Here is a 15,972-nt window from a genome sequence, read left to right on the forward strand (position 1 = left end):
AGGAACAGCGAGGTATATGGACTGCAGCAACTACCCTTACAGGGAAAAGTAGAAGAAAAACGTGGACCAGGAGTACGAACGATTTTCTGGCTGAAAATCTATGTATGTGGTTCAACACAACAACCACAAATCTTTTCAGAGCAACAGTGTGCAAAGTAGAGATTGTCATGATGATCGCCAACATTCGAAACTACAAGAAGAAGAAAATAAAATAGTGCACAAACTCCATAGACTTATCGCTAAAATAAAAGATATTAGGTATGTATCTAAAAACATATATAATAATAAATATTATAAATATAATAGTAAATAAATATATTTTTCTACAAACGTGTTAAAAATGCAATTTTCCGTCGACCGTCCATTTATGATCAATTTTAACACCCTCAAAATCATTGATTAATGAGCCCTATTAAGGAATGATTTTCTATTAATGAACGATTTCATTATAGGCAACACAACATACATTGCTTGCATAAATTAATTAAACGCTCTGTGATTGGCAGTGACCTGTCGTGTAGGCAACCAAACATATACCTATTTATATTCCCACTAAAAAATTTAAAATCAAGTAGCCGCTGTTAGTACTATCTGTCATTGTATGTCATTATTTACTTTATTGTTTAAAATTCTGTGTATTTGAAAAATCAAAAGGTGGATATATCTTCTGGAATGGATATTTCTGAAAAGTACGGTCGACGGAAAAGTTTTGTAACGAACTCGTGAATTAAAATGGCGATTAACAATCTCGAACATTAACGCGCTCGCACCGCTCACGCGTTAAAATTGTTGGTTAATAGTTATTTAACCAACAAGTGTATTAATAAGGGCGATTAACAATTGAGATATTTTAACGTGTGAGCGGTGCGAGCGCGTTAATGTTCGAGATTGTTAATCGCCATTTTAATTCACGAGTTCGTTACAAAACTTTTCCGTCGACCGTACTTTTCAGAAATAAAGTTATATCCACCTTATCCAACAAACACCACCTTAACATCCCAGATGGTGTGACTTTGATTCATAACATCCAAGATAAAAATACCCTTCATTTAGATCTATATGAAGATTTAGAGATTGTCAGAGACACAAGTCCAAACTGTGTCAACCGTCAACTTTCTCCTAACCGTGACTTCACCCCCATTCATAGACAATTATTTCCATAATTCTATATTTCTATCCACCTTCACATTGACCTCCTTTCCTATACATACCACTACAAACCTAAACTAAATAAAAAATCCAAACAATATACTGAATCAAATAATCTTTTAGTATCTTTTAGTTTCTTTCACTCTGTGCTTCTGACAGTACTCGATCTCTTTAATCTCATTCTCTAATTATTTTCACTTAACATAATCATTTTCTCATTATATCAAAATCCCACCCTGGAACCCTTGATCTTTTCGGATATGACATTCTAATATAGGCAATAACCAAAAATTTTGTTGAATTTCCAACATTTTTTCACTGATTCACCCTGCTTTTCATTTATATTAAAATTAAAAATAAATCTCAGCTATCAACATTTAATAAATTTTACTTAATCTCAACATGTATTTTTCCAGGAGTAAAGAAACAAACGCTCATGTGGTATTCATTGATCTTGAGAAAGCATATGATAGAGTTCCTCGAGAGATTCTGTGGTGGGCACTCAATAAGAAAGGAGTCCCTGGTGAATATGTAAAAATTGTGAGGGATATGTATGAAGGAGTAACGACTAGTGTTAGGACAGGTGTGGGAGAGACTGATAAATTTCATGTGAAAGTAGGATTTCATCAAGGTTCTGTGCTCTACTACTCTACAACTCTACTTAACTAAATATAATTATTTTCAGTCAGTTACATTTGAAAAACAGTCTATGACGTCACAGCATATGAGTAGATTTTTGCCTTTGATTTCGGTCCACTAATGAATATATTACAGCTCATTAACCTTTATTTACAACTTAGAATTCACAACTAACATTTTTAATAGTTGCATATTTCCAATCTAACAATTAAAGTTAAATATAAATTCACTTTGTCAACAAAATTTTTTGGGTGACATTTGAAAAATCCACCTATCTTCCTTGACATCTTATCATAAATTTTCAGGCACCATTCTGTCTAATCAGTTGGTTGTTAACATGCCCCGCTCACTCTAATAAAAAACATGTAATCGTATTTATTTTCCTTCCATTTAGTCAGAGGCGCTGATATCGGCCTTGTGATTGGTGGAACATGACTTTTGACAAATCCTGGGCTATCTGTGAATCTGTAATCTGTGTTCGTGTTCGTTAGTTCGTTGTCGTTCACTTATTTTATATGGTCGGTTATGTGATGTGTTTGTGTCACCATAAAAAGCTGATATTCAGTCGTGTTTTTTGATATTTTTGTTATTTCATAATCGAGTACCTTTTTAAAAGTAAGTTTTTCTGATTGTAGGTACTGTTTATCCAACAGTTTTAAAATACACATTTTATTTCACGTTTTGTTGTTAGGTCTAATGGCTCCGTTCAGCTGTTGTGTGCAGACGGTGGAAAAATTCGACAAGTAAACATTTATTTAATCCAAATTACTCATATTTCTATGTAAAATGTCACATTATTGTTTAAATAAATAAGTAAGAAACAAAAGTTGTTTGTGTTTTACCTTTATTGTCCACTTGAATAAATAAAATATTAAATATTGGAAGTACCGTATGGAGGCTATGATGTACCTAGCATGGAGGCTAGATTATGCCACTCTTCCTATCCAATCAACAGCAAGAATGTTTAAAATTTCACACCTATCATGTAAAAGCTACAGACCACTTATGTGGAGGCCAGATTTGTAGTATCCTTCCAATTAAACAGGTGCTGAAATACGTGACATATTTTTTGAAGCGTAAGATCGCATTCTACCAAATCACACAACACTTTTTTCTATGGTTGTTAACCTCTCACCTGATCACAACAACCTTGTGCAATTTCTGAGCAAGGATGACATACATCCACATGTGATATTTATATAATCTTAAGACATCGACTTAATGTCGATTATTATACAGCTTATAATGTAGCAATAATGTTATTTAGAGGTTTTTACACCTTTTGAAGTGGCTAGTTTCAATTACTTGTACACTGGACGTAAGTAACCACATTTTCTTTTTTAACTGTCAAAATTTCACCCTTTTGCATTTCAATCTAAGCGGTTCACTTATTTCCAGGTTTACACTGATGATGGTCAGTTTGATCGAAAACGTTTTGTACTTCCACTCCCTTGTGGATAAATTTTAAGAATTTTAATAAATTAATATACCTACATACAACAGAAGTGTTTACTTCATTCTACGTTATTTTTTAGTTTTTACACTATGGTGTCTTTGTAATTACTTTTGTAATACACATTTATAAAAAAAAAACAAGTAAAACCATTTTAAGAGGATCGGTACGTATTTTCGGCTGCAATGCCATTCAAATGGGAATTCATTTTTTTCGAATCCTGAGAAAACTAATAAGTATTTTTGAAAAATTTAAACGCAGAATGAAAGATTACGTTATTAGCGAAGGCCGAAAGGCCCTGAAAACTTCTATAATGTTTATTTTAATAAGTTACTGGGGTGAAAAACTAAGAGAACATTTAGTGTGATTTTTAATTTCAAATATCTCATTCAAAATAAACTTTTTATTTATTCTAAGGGACTTTCGGCCCTCGGCAGAATTTAGTCTTTCATTCTGCGTTTAAATTTTTCAAAAATATTTATTGGTTTTTTCAGGATTCGAAAAAAATGAACATAATGCTGTGGTAATATTTTCCAAATCTATCTTTGTCTTACAACGCACTCAGCCGAATATAATATTGTCAGCATATATTGTCAGTTGGGTGGGCCGAAAAAAACTTTTTTTTTATTTCGTGTTGCTATACCGCGGAAAAGTTGCTACTAGGATAGAGTTTTAAATTACAAAAAGAATTTTTCAAATTGGTTGATATATTCCGCTCGCGCATTGGTCGTAAAATTTAAAAAAATTGGTCCTGTCAGTCAGACACTGACAATCAGTGACAATTTTAAATATTTGACATTGCATCGGGAATATTTTGAAATATTGATTAAAGATTATTGATATATAGTGTATTTGATAAATAATTGATTTAAGACGTGAACTTAATAAAAATTTATTTATTGTGTATTATTTGTGGAAGGTCCAAGCAGAGAATACATCAGGGTAATATATTGTGTGATTCAAGTATTTTGTTGTTAAAGATGTTCAAAATTGTAAGCGTTCCGTAACAATATATTATTAAAAAATCACTTTAACACTTTTCCTCTTTTCTCGATTGAGTATTAGTTTTTGTTGTACAAATAAATTATTACAATCACTGAATACATAGTTAGTGAAAAAATTATCACATTTATTAACTGAATTAATAATTTGCAATTATAAAAATAACAGTTATCCAAGAACATTCAAAAGCCATCTCTTTAAATTAATGATGACATTTTCAGGTAGAATGACATTCTAGTAATGTTTACATATCCATACCAGTGTGAATTTTACTACACGTAATTTGCCGTGTAAAGGCAGATAAAGTAGGGATACACGTAAAATATTTGCGAATTATGTACCCATAGCCTTAATAAAGAAACGAAGGTCTAGGTTTTTATGGGCTGTAGAACCATGATGATGATGATGCTTTAGAAACAACAATCCTTAGTACGAGTAATTATTTTTGATATAGAAATTTTAGTTTTATCTTGTAGAAAATAAATTAAAATTTTTGCTTTCTTCTTAAATGTCTAATCTTAAAAATTAAAGTTTTTGTTTACAAATAGCGAGGACGGTACTGAAAAACTTGAATAAAATACCAGACAATAGACTACTTTATTTTCATTAATCATCTGTCTCAAGGTTTCTCCGTCCTTTGAAGTTACTTTTGGCACACCGTAGAGGAAGGGAAAGGCCTTATAACTTGTAATTTCATACCCTTGACAGTGATAATACAAACTTTTTATGCGGCTAAAGAGTTAGCATGATGCTAATATTGTGTCTCGTGTATTTCAATTTTTCAGGTCGTCTTTAATGTGACGAAAAGATAAAATTTAAACGTCGAATATCGGCGTAAAAAAGCGTTAAAAAAGTAAAAATAAAAAAGATTGTTAATTTAATTCTTCTTCTTCTTTTTTTACGTATATCATTCTCGCTGTTTTTTCAACGTACAGTTATATTCAAAAAAAAAGGGTACAAGTATTAGAAAGGGAAGTTAACGTCATCCTATTTGTGTACAACCGGCTGGGATTTTTGGAGGTTATCAAATGTCATAATAAGTGATCAAAAATGCAACTCATAGACGTCAAAGACGTTTAATTTGATAGAAGGTTTAACGTTACGTACAATAAAAAATTAATATGCCTCGTCATTTAAGTGAGATTGAAAAGGCTCAAATAATTACGAAAATGGAAGAAGGATGGTCAATTCGTGCGCTAGCAAATTTCTATAATAGAAATTTGAAAACAATCTTCAGAATTAAGCAACGATGGGTCCAACAACAATCATTAAAAAGAAAAGTTGGTTCAGGGCGTTCCAAAGTATCCACTCCTCAACAAGATGCTGTTTTAGTTCAATTCTTAAGAGATAATCCATTTGCGACGTCGAAGGACTCAAGGATTCATACGGGATTTCCTGGTGCCCAACCTACTGTAAGCAGAAGGATCAATGAATCTGAATTAAAAACCGACCAGCTGCTAAAAAACCATTAGTAACTGTTGAACATCGGCAAGCAAGAGTAATATTTGCACTAAACTATATTTACCGCAACCCACAATTTTGGAACAACGTCATTTTTACTGATGAAAAGACTTTTCAGTCGACCTATAACGGTCAAATCCGTGTTTATCGTCCAGCCAATACTAGGTTTGAAGAACGATATATTCACTCTCATAATAAATCTGGACGTTTTTCTGTAATTGTATGGGGTTGGATTAGTATACATGGACCTGGTGTTTGTTGGCGATTAGAGGGAAGATTTACTGCCGACAATTACATTAACGTTTTGGAACACGTAATGCTCCCTTCTATTGAGCAATTGTATCCTAATAATACTTTTATATATCAACAAGATAATTGTTCAGTCCACACTGCCCATGCCGTAAGGAATTGGTTTCAAACGCAAAACCTGGAAGTATTGCCATGGCCTGCGCACAGTCCAGATATAAATCCAATTGAAAACATTTGGGGCATAATTGTTAAAAAAATATATAAAAGAAATTTTATGCCACAAAATTCATATTAATTGTGGGATACAATCTTAGAGTGCTGGGAAGATCTTGATCCAAATATGATATCTAATATAATTCAAAGTATGCCAAATAGACTAAATAAAGTTATAGAAGCAGACGGTTCTATCACCAAATACTAAATTCTATTTGTAACAGTCATTAAAATTATTCTTTATACAAATGCTCAACGCCAATTAGGGAATCCATCGACCTGTCAAAGTTAAATCACGTGATCTTTGGTTGGCACACAAAACCGTTCTTAACCTAAACTCAATGTAATTTTTGATTTTTCGTATTTGTTTTTCGTCGTGATTTTGAGGTAGTATAGTATTTAAAGACATTCATTAGATTAATTATTTTATAAACTTTACGTTTTTGGTGATTTTGAGTGCTGACAACATGCCTGTGACTTGTATAGTAGTGAACTGTGGAAGTCCAACTGATCGGGATAATGTTAATTTTAATTTGTTTTTTGTCCTGATTTTGAGCTAATATAGTATTTAAAGACATTCATTAGATTAATTATTTTATAAACTTTACGTTTTTGGTGATTTTGAGTGCTGACAACATGCCTGTCACTTGTATAATAGTGAACTGTGCAAGTCCAACTGATCAGAATAATGGTAATTTTAATTTGTTTTTTGTCGTGATTTTGAGCTTAATATAGTATTTAAAGACATTCATTAGATTAATTATTTTATAAACTTTACGTTTTTGGTGATTTTGAGTGCTGACAACATGCCTGTGACTTGTATAGTAGTGAACTGTGGAAGTCGAGCTGATCGGATAATGTTAATTTTTTTCGTATTCCCTCTATAGGGCTTTTCATTTACAGTCATATGTCGTATAATCCGTGTATAGTAATATTATACACGGATTATACAACATCTAACAGAAGCTCGAAACAAATGACAATCGATGAAAAGCCCTATTAGAAACTCATTTATGTTTCCTCGCCTAACTAAATTATCAAAAAACAGGACGCACTCATGCTAGGAATTATGGTTTTTATTAATATTATTACAATTATTTATATGTGACACTAACGTAACTAGCGACATTAATTTTTAGGCCAATGTGACGAACTTTATTAATACTAAATTTTAACATGTATCCCCTATTTTGTTAAAACAATATTGTTTTGTTTTTCATTCTATTCAAAATAAATGCAGTTTTGACAGGGAATTTGTTTTGTTATTTATTTATTCCATATAGACCTGGATCCCGTGCACCAAAAAAAAGTTGATTAATAGCAAGCTGAGAATTTATTAATAGCTTAACGGTGTCTAGTCCGACAAACTTTGATGTACAGGAACACTGGAAGTTTTAACTGTGGAACAGGTTAAAAATTTGGAACGTCAAACTACGAAAATGTTTATGTAATTTGTCAGATAAAACTTCCAATTGATTTGCTACCAATTCATTAAACTCTCATGCAAAAATCAGACTGGTGAAAAAATCACCAACTGGGCATTTTAATGAGTAGAACACAAAGACCATGCCAAACTACAGGAATCATGTTGGTTAGTAATAGCAGTCTCATTTTTGCATGAGAATTTAATGAAAGGATAACAGATCAATTGGATGTTCTGTCCGACAAAATATATGGGATGTTTTTGTAATCTGATGTTCCAAATTGATTTTCCAAACTGTTTCACAATTAAAACTACCCCTGTTCCAGTGTCACAATACATCAAAGTTTGTCCAACTGGACACCGTTAAGCTATTAACAAATTTTCAGCTTGCTATTAATCAATTTTTTTGGTACACGGGATCCAGACCTAATAGGTTTGTTCGTAGTACGACACAAACGATTAGCAACTGCTGCCAACCATCAGATGCATGAGTAGTTAACAGTTAGCGTTGTGCAGTTAATAGTTAGCATTCATAGACTACGAATGCGCATGTGTCTGATGGTTGGCAAGAGTTGCTGATCGTTCTACGAACAAACCTATCAGTAAGCACAATTTGTGATATCCATGGGTAGTTACTAACAGAAAGAGGCAGGATTCGATTTTTAAAACATTTATTTTAGAGTCAAAACATAGTCATACCTTAAACGATAAATGTATATTATCATTACAAGTTGATACTAATTACAAAAATAAATACACATTTAAAAGACCAATACATAATTACTCATGATGAAGAAGTACATTATAATTAAAAATGAATAACCATTTTCATATCGCTGCAACACAATGCCAAAGCCATCTTATATTTCAGTTCGTTTAGTGAGCGCAACAAGCACTCTGACCGAACAGTTTCAAAACTCATTAGTTTTTCATCAGAGAAAGCATATGTTTCTATCTAAAACCATGTAGCTGTAAAATATGTACATGCATTGGGTTCTTCTTCGTCTGTCTTGCCCTGGGCATACTGGGCTAAAAATAGGATTGCTGCAATATGGCTGCAGACTTCACTATTACTGGCCATACGCATACAATGTGCATTTGCTATGTCATCAGAACTGGCTATCACCCCACCCAAGCATTTAGTCGTTTAGCATTAGATTTTTGGAAATGCTTCACCTAAAAAAAATATTTTATTTTTTTGGAAATTCTTCAACTACAAAAATTTATTTTTATTAGAGTATTTGCGTTCTTTACAATGATTGAGAATATTTTATTTAAAACCAGACATTCATATAATATAATTTTAGAACAATCATGACAGTAATTCAAATAGATGGCAGTAATAAATCATTTTCAGAGAATTATGGAGTTCGCAGTTTACAGATTAGGACGACGATATGTCTGGTTTCATACAGATATATAAACATAAATAAATCTAATATTTAGAACCAATTTATCCAAAAGACACTAATACTGTTATCCATATATTTCTTAATGGTGAATAAATAAAATAAAGGCATACCTTTCCAACAATAATATGGAAATCAGGAAATCATTAACAATTTTTACTCCATTCAAAACAAATCCAGCTGTAAAATATTTATGTGCCTGAAGGCTTTTGTATGCTTTCATCTGCTGCTTAGAGTAGCAACTGTGAGACTCCAGTTATGTATAAATATCTATAATAGTAACTTGATGGACTGCACTTTACTGTAAAATCCAATTCTGACTGAATTGCGTATGGATCTAAATCCCCAATTATTTTCAGCTTCAATAAATATCTAAAACAATAAAAGAAATAATGTTATTGCTTGCAAAATTCATCATTATTGAAAAATATCGGGGCAAAATGAACAGTAATAAAAATTGTTTCGCCTACCTTTCTCGCAACATCTGGAGTTTCCGATAATAATTTCCTTAAATAATCAGTTTGCATTGTGGTAAAGTTTATAAAGTTCACAAAAACAGGAAACGAAATCCAAATGAATCCAAAATACGACGATAAACAATGAAAAATCATTGAAAAATAGATACAAACATAACCTCCTTGTTAGTTTGTGTGCCAACCAGAGGTCACGTGGTTTGGATTGCCTAATGATTTATATTTTTAATAACCTGTGACATTTGATAACCTCCAAAAATCCCAGCCGGTTTTACACAAATAGGATGACGTTAACTTCTCTTTCTAATACTTGTACCCTTTTTTTTTAATATAACTGTACATCCAGTAAGTTGTCGTTCCATCGTTTCCGTGGTCATCCCACTGATCGTCTTCCTATTGGGGAACCGTCTCTCGCCATTTTTAGTTCTCTACTTGTTGTCATTCGGCTTATGTGGTCAGTCCATTGTACTCTTCTCTCTCTTATGGCCCTGCTACACACTACGTTTTGTCTGAGAGCATGCCTGCAGAGACGTTTGTGCAGGTAAGAGCGTGTGAATGGACGGCAAGACGGTATCGCACGCGGGCCTCTAAGCGCGGACTGTACTCTCGTCGACATGCTGAAGATTTTACTTGTGCAGTTTTAGGTTCTACAGTTTTACTTGAACGTGTGGCCGGAAGTTCAGTCCGTTGTTCAGTTCCGCAAAAGTTTTCAAGGTGGATAGACTAATACCAGACGAAATGAGCGACATAAGAAGTGTTTCAAAACAATTATTAATTAAATTTTTTTTATGTAAACGTGATAAATGGCTTTAAATGTGTCTGGAATAATTTTGGATAATGCTTGATGGGAGATTGCTGCTGAAAACCTTAGATCCCTGTAAGCTCTATCAGTTGCTAAAAACCTTAACGTACAGGATAATCTTTCATGAGGAGATATAAAACGGCGCATAACAGTATCTTCTTTTTTAATTATGGATGTCACCAGACGCAGTAAATCAGTATAAGCTGTTTCATCCATTCTAAGGATTGATTTCTCATACCTGCGGTAATCTATGATTCAGTTGAACCAGGTTCACCGGTGATCTTCGGATTTGTTTGGAATGCATTTCTCATTGGACGTTCATGTCAGCGCTCGTTCTACAGCTTTCGAGAAATGCCAATAGATGGCAAAAGGTAAAAAACTGTCGCTATTTTGAACTACCTTTTTTATGCTGTTTTTGAATAAAGTTAAATTTAAGTATTTATAGTCAAATAGTCATTTTAATAATTATAAATAAATATTATAAAAACAAAAATAATGTTGTCGTTTATCGTTAGGCTTAATATAATAAAATAGGATATATTTATATTATGACAGCATTTCGTGTTAATACAACGCATGCGTAGTCCATGAAATCATCTGAACTGAGTTCTGAAATCTTTGAACGGCCGAATTCCACCGTTCAAGCATCGTTCAAGTTTAAACTGCCATCGGTTGAACGTGCGAATTGAGAAAGACGATTTTGACTTTAAACTGACGTTTACTAGAAGTTCAGGTTAAACTGGAGTTGAACTCGATGTGAGAAATTGGCCCTAAGATAACCACGCCAGTCTTTAGGATCTTCTCTCAAATCTTCGGTTAAGTTAACATGTGAATGTATGTTTCTCCGCAGGAGCCACTTCTTTTTATTCCTAGAATATGTGATTTACTTTATGACCTGTATTTTTGTTACACCCTGTATATATTATATTTATTCTTTTCATCTTTACATCACTTATCATATATTATACATAACATTACTTGGTAGTTGTGCACCTAAAACACGGTGAAAAAATAGATTTTTCTTGAAAAAACTTATTGAAAACGTTTATAAGGAAGAAATGACGATACTTTTGCATAATTATTTATTACTATAACACGCATTTTTATTCACTTTTTAAACCAATTTGAAAATTTAACTCATGCTATTTAAGACCTGTAGAATGGTTCTAAAATCATTTTTTTCTGACTTATGTTATTGCAAAAAAAGCTCTCTGGGATAAACAATGTGAATAAAATTTAAACAATTGAATGAATCGCTGTGAAATTTTTATCACGTATTAAGCACCAAAGTGCCCTCATTTGGCAAAAATTTCAAAGTTGTACACTTATTTTTATAATAGTTATTGCGAAATTAATTTCTTTGCTATTTTGACCTTTTTTCGCAATTATATTAACAATAAATGAGTATAGGTATCAAACTTTATAATACGCTATTTTAAAGCTTTTTCCATTCTCTCGAAGATGTTTGTACTAAGGAAACTGTAAGTCTTAATGTTTTCCATTGATTAAAAAAAAAAAAAGGAAAAAAGGCCGTTTTTTGACACTTAATTAGTTATTTCCGCCACATGTTAAAAAAATAGCCGCCAGATCCTATGCAGGAAAGAGTTACAATTTGTTCTTATAGGTATTATTACCTGTCGAAAAACGCTTCAGTACCCTGGCCACCTGGCTGTTGAAGTGTCACGAACAGGGTATATTTTTGTCTTATAACCCTAGTCTACTATTGTTCAACGACCTAACAGTGACAGTCATCAGTGAAGTTCAACCTATTTTTAAAAACTATAATCAAAAACTACGTATTAAATTGTTGTAGACAATTATTTTTTCCATTATCGACCACACTCACCAATTAAAAAGAAAATATGTTTACTCGTAGCTCGTAGCATTTAATTAATGTGTTTATTTTCGCTAATAAGCTTTAGTCATAGATACTTACGTGAAAATACAGGAAAATGGCAAGTGCCTTAATAAGTGGCTCGTAAATACTGATAAGATATGCTGAAAAGAACTTTAACTAATAGTGCAGTCAGTGAGGGTATTTGGCTCCGATTTTCATCCTACTGCTTCAATTGACTTTCACTGTAAGTAGGGAATACCTCAAGAAACAAAGCCTACCCTCCTATCAGTGGCGTAGCCAGGGAAGGGGCCCAAGGGGCCGCCCCCCCCCCCCCCGAAATTTATATTTAAACATTGTAGAAATCATAAAAAACTAAGTTTTACGGGTATTGACTTACGGTTTAGTTGTATTAAATCTTGTACGTAAAACAACGTGTTTCACACATCTTATTTAACAGTGTGCACGTATTATTGCATTTATAAATAAAGAGTTACAGTTATTATAAAGTAACAGTGTGTCGGTACTGGGTATATTTTCTTCTCTAGAAGGTAAAGGTTGGCAACACTGTTCATGGGACCGACTGTCAGCAGCCACAAATTTTCCGAAATGAGAAAAGAAGGCGACAAAGAGTTCTTACAACTGTATAGAAGAGCTGAACATATGGGAGAGAAACTTGGAATCAAACCAAAAACCCCGAGAGTCGTAGGCACACAAAGATTTAGATCGAACGTAGAAGCCAACAACCCAGAGGAGTATTACAGGAGATCTATATTTTACCCATATATTGACGAAATATCATCTTCACTGACCGAAAGATTCACCAGCCACAAAGATGTGTTAATTGGGCTAGACAGTGTACTTCCTTGCAATATCCAACAAAGGCAGTTCACTGATCTGGAGCCTGCCTTGGATTTTTACCAATCCGATTTGGTCCACACAAACCGGGACATCTTGAATGCGGAGTGGGAGTTATGGAAAAGCCACTGGAAGATTGTCCAGGTTACGCCTAAAACTGCTACTTCAGTGCTAAAGGCTTTGAAGGACGAAGATGACGCTTTTCCTAACATGAAGATTCTGCTTGGTATATTGGCAGTCCTCCCTGTCACAACAGCATCAGTTGAAAGGTAAATTATTATACAATATTTCCTATAAACTTTGATGAGTTTACTTTGAACTATAAATAGTTAATATCGTTCTTTTTAGTTGTTCTAGTAATATGTTTTCTTCATTGTAATTTATTGAAGTTGTAACAATTTTTAATGATACTAGACAGCTTGTCAGTAATATTACTCATTACGTCACTTTAAAGTTCAAAGATTCCAGCTTTTTTAATTTTCCAGATCATTTTCAACACTGAAAAGACTGAAAACCTATTTAAGAAATTCAATAGGTGAAGAAAGGCTCACTTCCCTTGCACTCTTATCCATACATCGAGATTTGCAAGTGAAGACAGAAGAAATCATCTGCCAATACACAAGAACTCCAAGAAGGTTGCAGTTCCATTAGTAGGGCACATCTTCATATGTATTACCAATTCAGGATTGTATTGAAAGTAAACTTGTTAATTTTGTGCACATAATAAATGTTATGAACGGATAAAAAATTGTATTGAGTTTTGAAACCTTTCTATGAACATTACTTGTAATATTTATGGGTTTTGATCTGTTAAAATATGAGTATTCTCCTATAATAAAGTGGTAGAGTATACAGTATGACAGAGCATCAATCAAATTATGACTCAAGGATCATTAACATACAACTTTACGGGCCGGTTGTTCGAACGCTAATCAAGAAGTTGATTATAATCAATCATTTATTGTAATCAATTTTCTTGATGGAAATCAAATCGCGACATGAAAAATACATGTAAAACACTAATCAGTTATTGATTGTAGGTAAAACAGTAATTAAAATATAGCCGCGGCTCTTAAATTATTAAAAATTGCTTATTATTATTATTGATTTGTAAGTAAAAACAAGAAATTAACATCAGAAAGAGTTTAATTATGTTTTATTTTAAATTAAAACCAAAATAATAAAATAAATCAGTCAACATAACCTCAAAATGCGACATCTGTCAGAAGTACGCTTAATCAAATATAATTGTAATTAAATATTTGATAATGATCAGTTTTGATTAGCGTTCGAACAACCGGCCCTAAATCTTTCCTAAAGTTTTAATCAACAAAATAAAATGTCGTTGATTTTTCCTTTTCGAGAGGAATTGAAAACTATAATAAAGTTATTTGTAACCTAAGATTTTGATGCTTAAATGAGTCCCAAACGCCTATTTCAAGGTCTAATTTTCAAAAAATTTCCGGGGGTGGACCCCGGATTTCCCCGGACCCCCCTTTTGCCTGGGGGTATTTCATACCCCCAGACCCCCGGTGGGCCCCCAAAGCCAATTCCTGGCTACGCCACTGCCTCCTATGGCGTTTTTATATTGGGTGAGGTTCCTATCCCTTCTCGGAGGTGAAAAATTTTTTGGTCAAAATATCCACGGGAGTGGCTAGATACCCTAATTATAAGCAAAAACTGTTGTATAATTTTTTTTAAACTTGCTACTTTTTTAATTATTTGTGGTTGAGAATTTGCCATTTTCATCGATAAATTACACCTTTTTGGACGGATTTTTGCGAATAACTTAAAAATTATGCATCTAACGAAAAAACTTTATCAAACATTTTTGTAGGTTATGAAAAATTAAAGTGATCCATTACCTCATAAATCTTCTAGTTATAAAGAGATATAATAGGTGAAAAAATATTTTTTGTGCCTGCTCACATCGGCGTATTCAACTTAAAATAACAGAGAAATGGTCGATTTTAGGAGTATATTGCGACTAATACCATTTTTAGTGCTTGAAAAAACATTTAAAACGAGCACTATTAAGAAGTGTCGATTACATTTAAACTAAGCGAGATATGGTGCAACAAAATTGATGACTATTTTAAGGAAAAGTGAGAAGTATTTAACACCTCATCCACCATAATTTAAATGCATCGTTTTCTTTCTACAATACCTTTTACTGTACTGTTATTTTTATATAGAAAGTTGGACGGGTTCAAAATGAATGGTTTTTGAAAAAAAATAAGATCAATTATAGAGGGCATTTTTAAATTTCCTTATAGATCTTCCTTTTTCTCCATGTAACTCGTAAATGATAAGAGATACAAAAAAAAGATACAGTACATAAATTAAGGGTTTTTTCAGGTAACAATTTTGTTTTGTCTCTCATTACTAAATCTCTGTATGGTTTTCGAGTTACGTGAAGAAAACGGAACATTTTTAAGGACATTTAAAAATGCGCTCGGTAATTTGACCTTATTTTTTTTAAACCACGCATTTTAACCCGGGAGCAGTCGCGCTCACTTCTGTAACGTACAATAAGTAGTCGCGCGTAGAGAAAAATGTCACAATATAGATTTAAATACGAATTTAAATCAAATTTATATTTTATTATATTTTTTATTTACCTGTTATGTTAAAAATATCTATTTCTAACAATTTTAAAGCTAATTAGTTCTCACCAAAGCCATAATTTCCACACAAAAAAATAAAAAAATTAAAAAAATTAAAATAATGAAAAACAAATCTACGCATCACTACGATCTTCCTAAAGACACTTACGAGTGGAAAGCAATGGTGAAAAATTTTTCATCAAGTTATCACGGAAAAGGATAAAATACAGTACTGCCCAAAATAAACAGTACTGAAACTAAAACACAGATGTCTCTTTGTGCGCGGTGTCATATTCAAATTACCTAGTATATACCTGTCAAGTAATCCTTATGCAATTAGTTATTAAGGCCTAATTGTTAAAAATGGTGCTAAGTACAGAGGAGAAAGTGTTTCTTTTGGA

The sequence above is a fragment of the Diabrotica virgifera genome, chromosome 5 (genome assembly GCF_917563875.1).
Source record: "Diabrotica virgifera virgifera chromosome 5, PGI_DIABVI_V3a".
Taxonomy (NCBI): Eukaryota; Metazoa; Arthropoda; class Insecta; order Coleoptera; family Chrysomelidae; genus Diabrotica; species Diabrotica virgifera.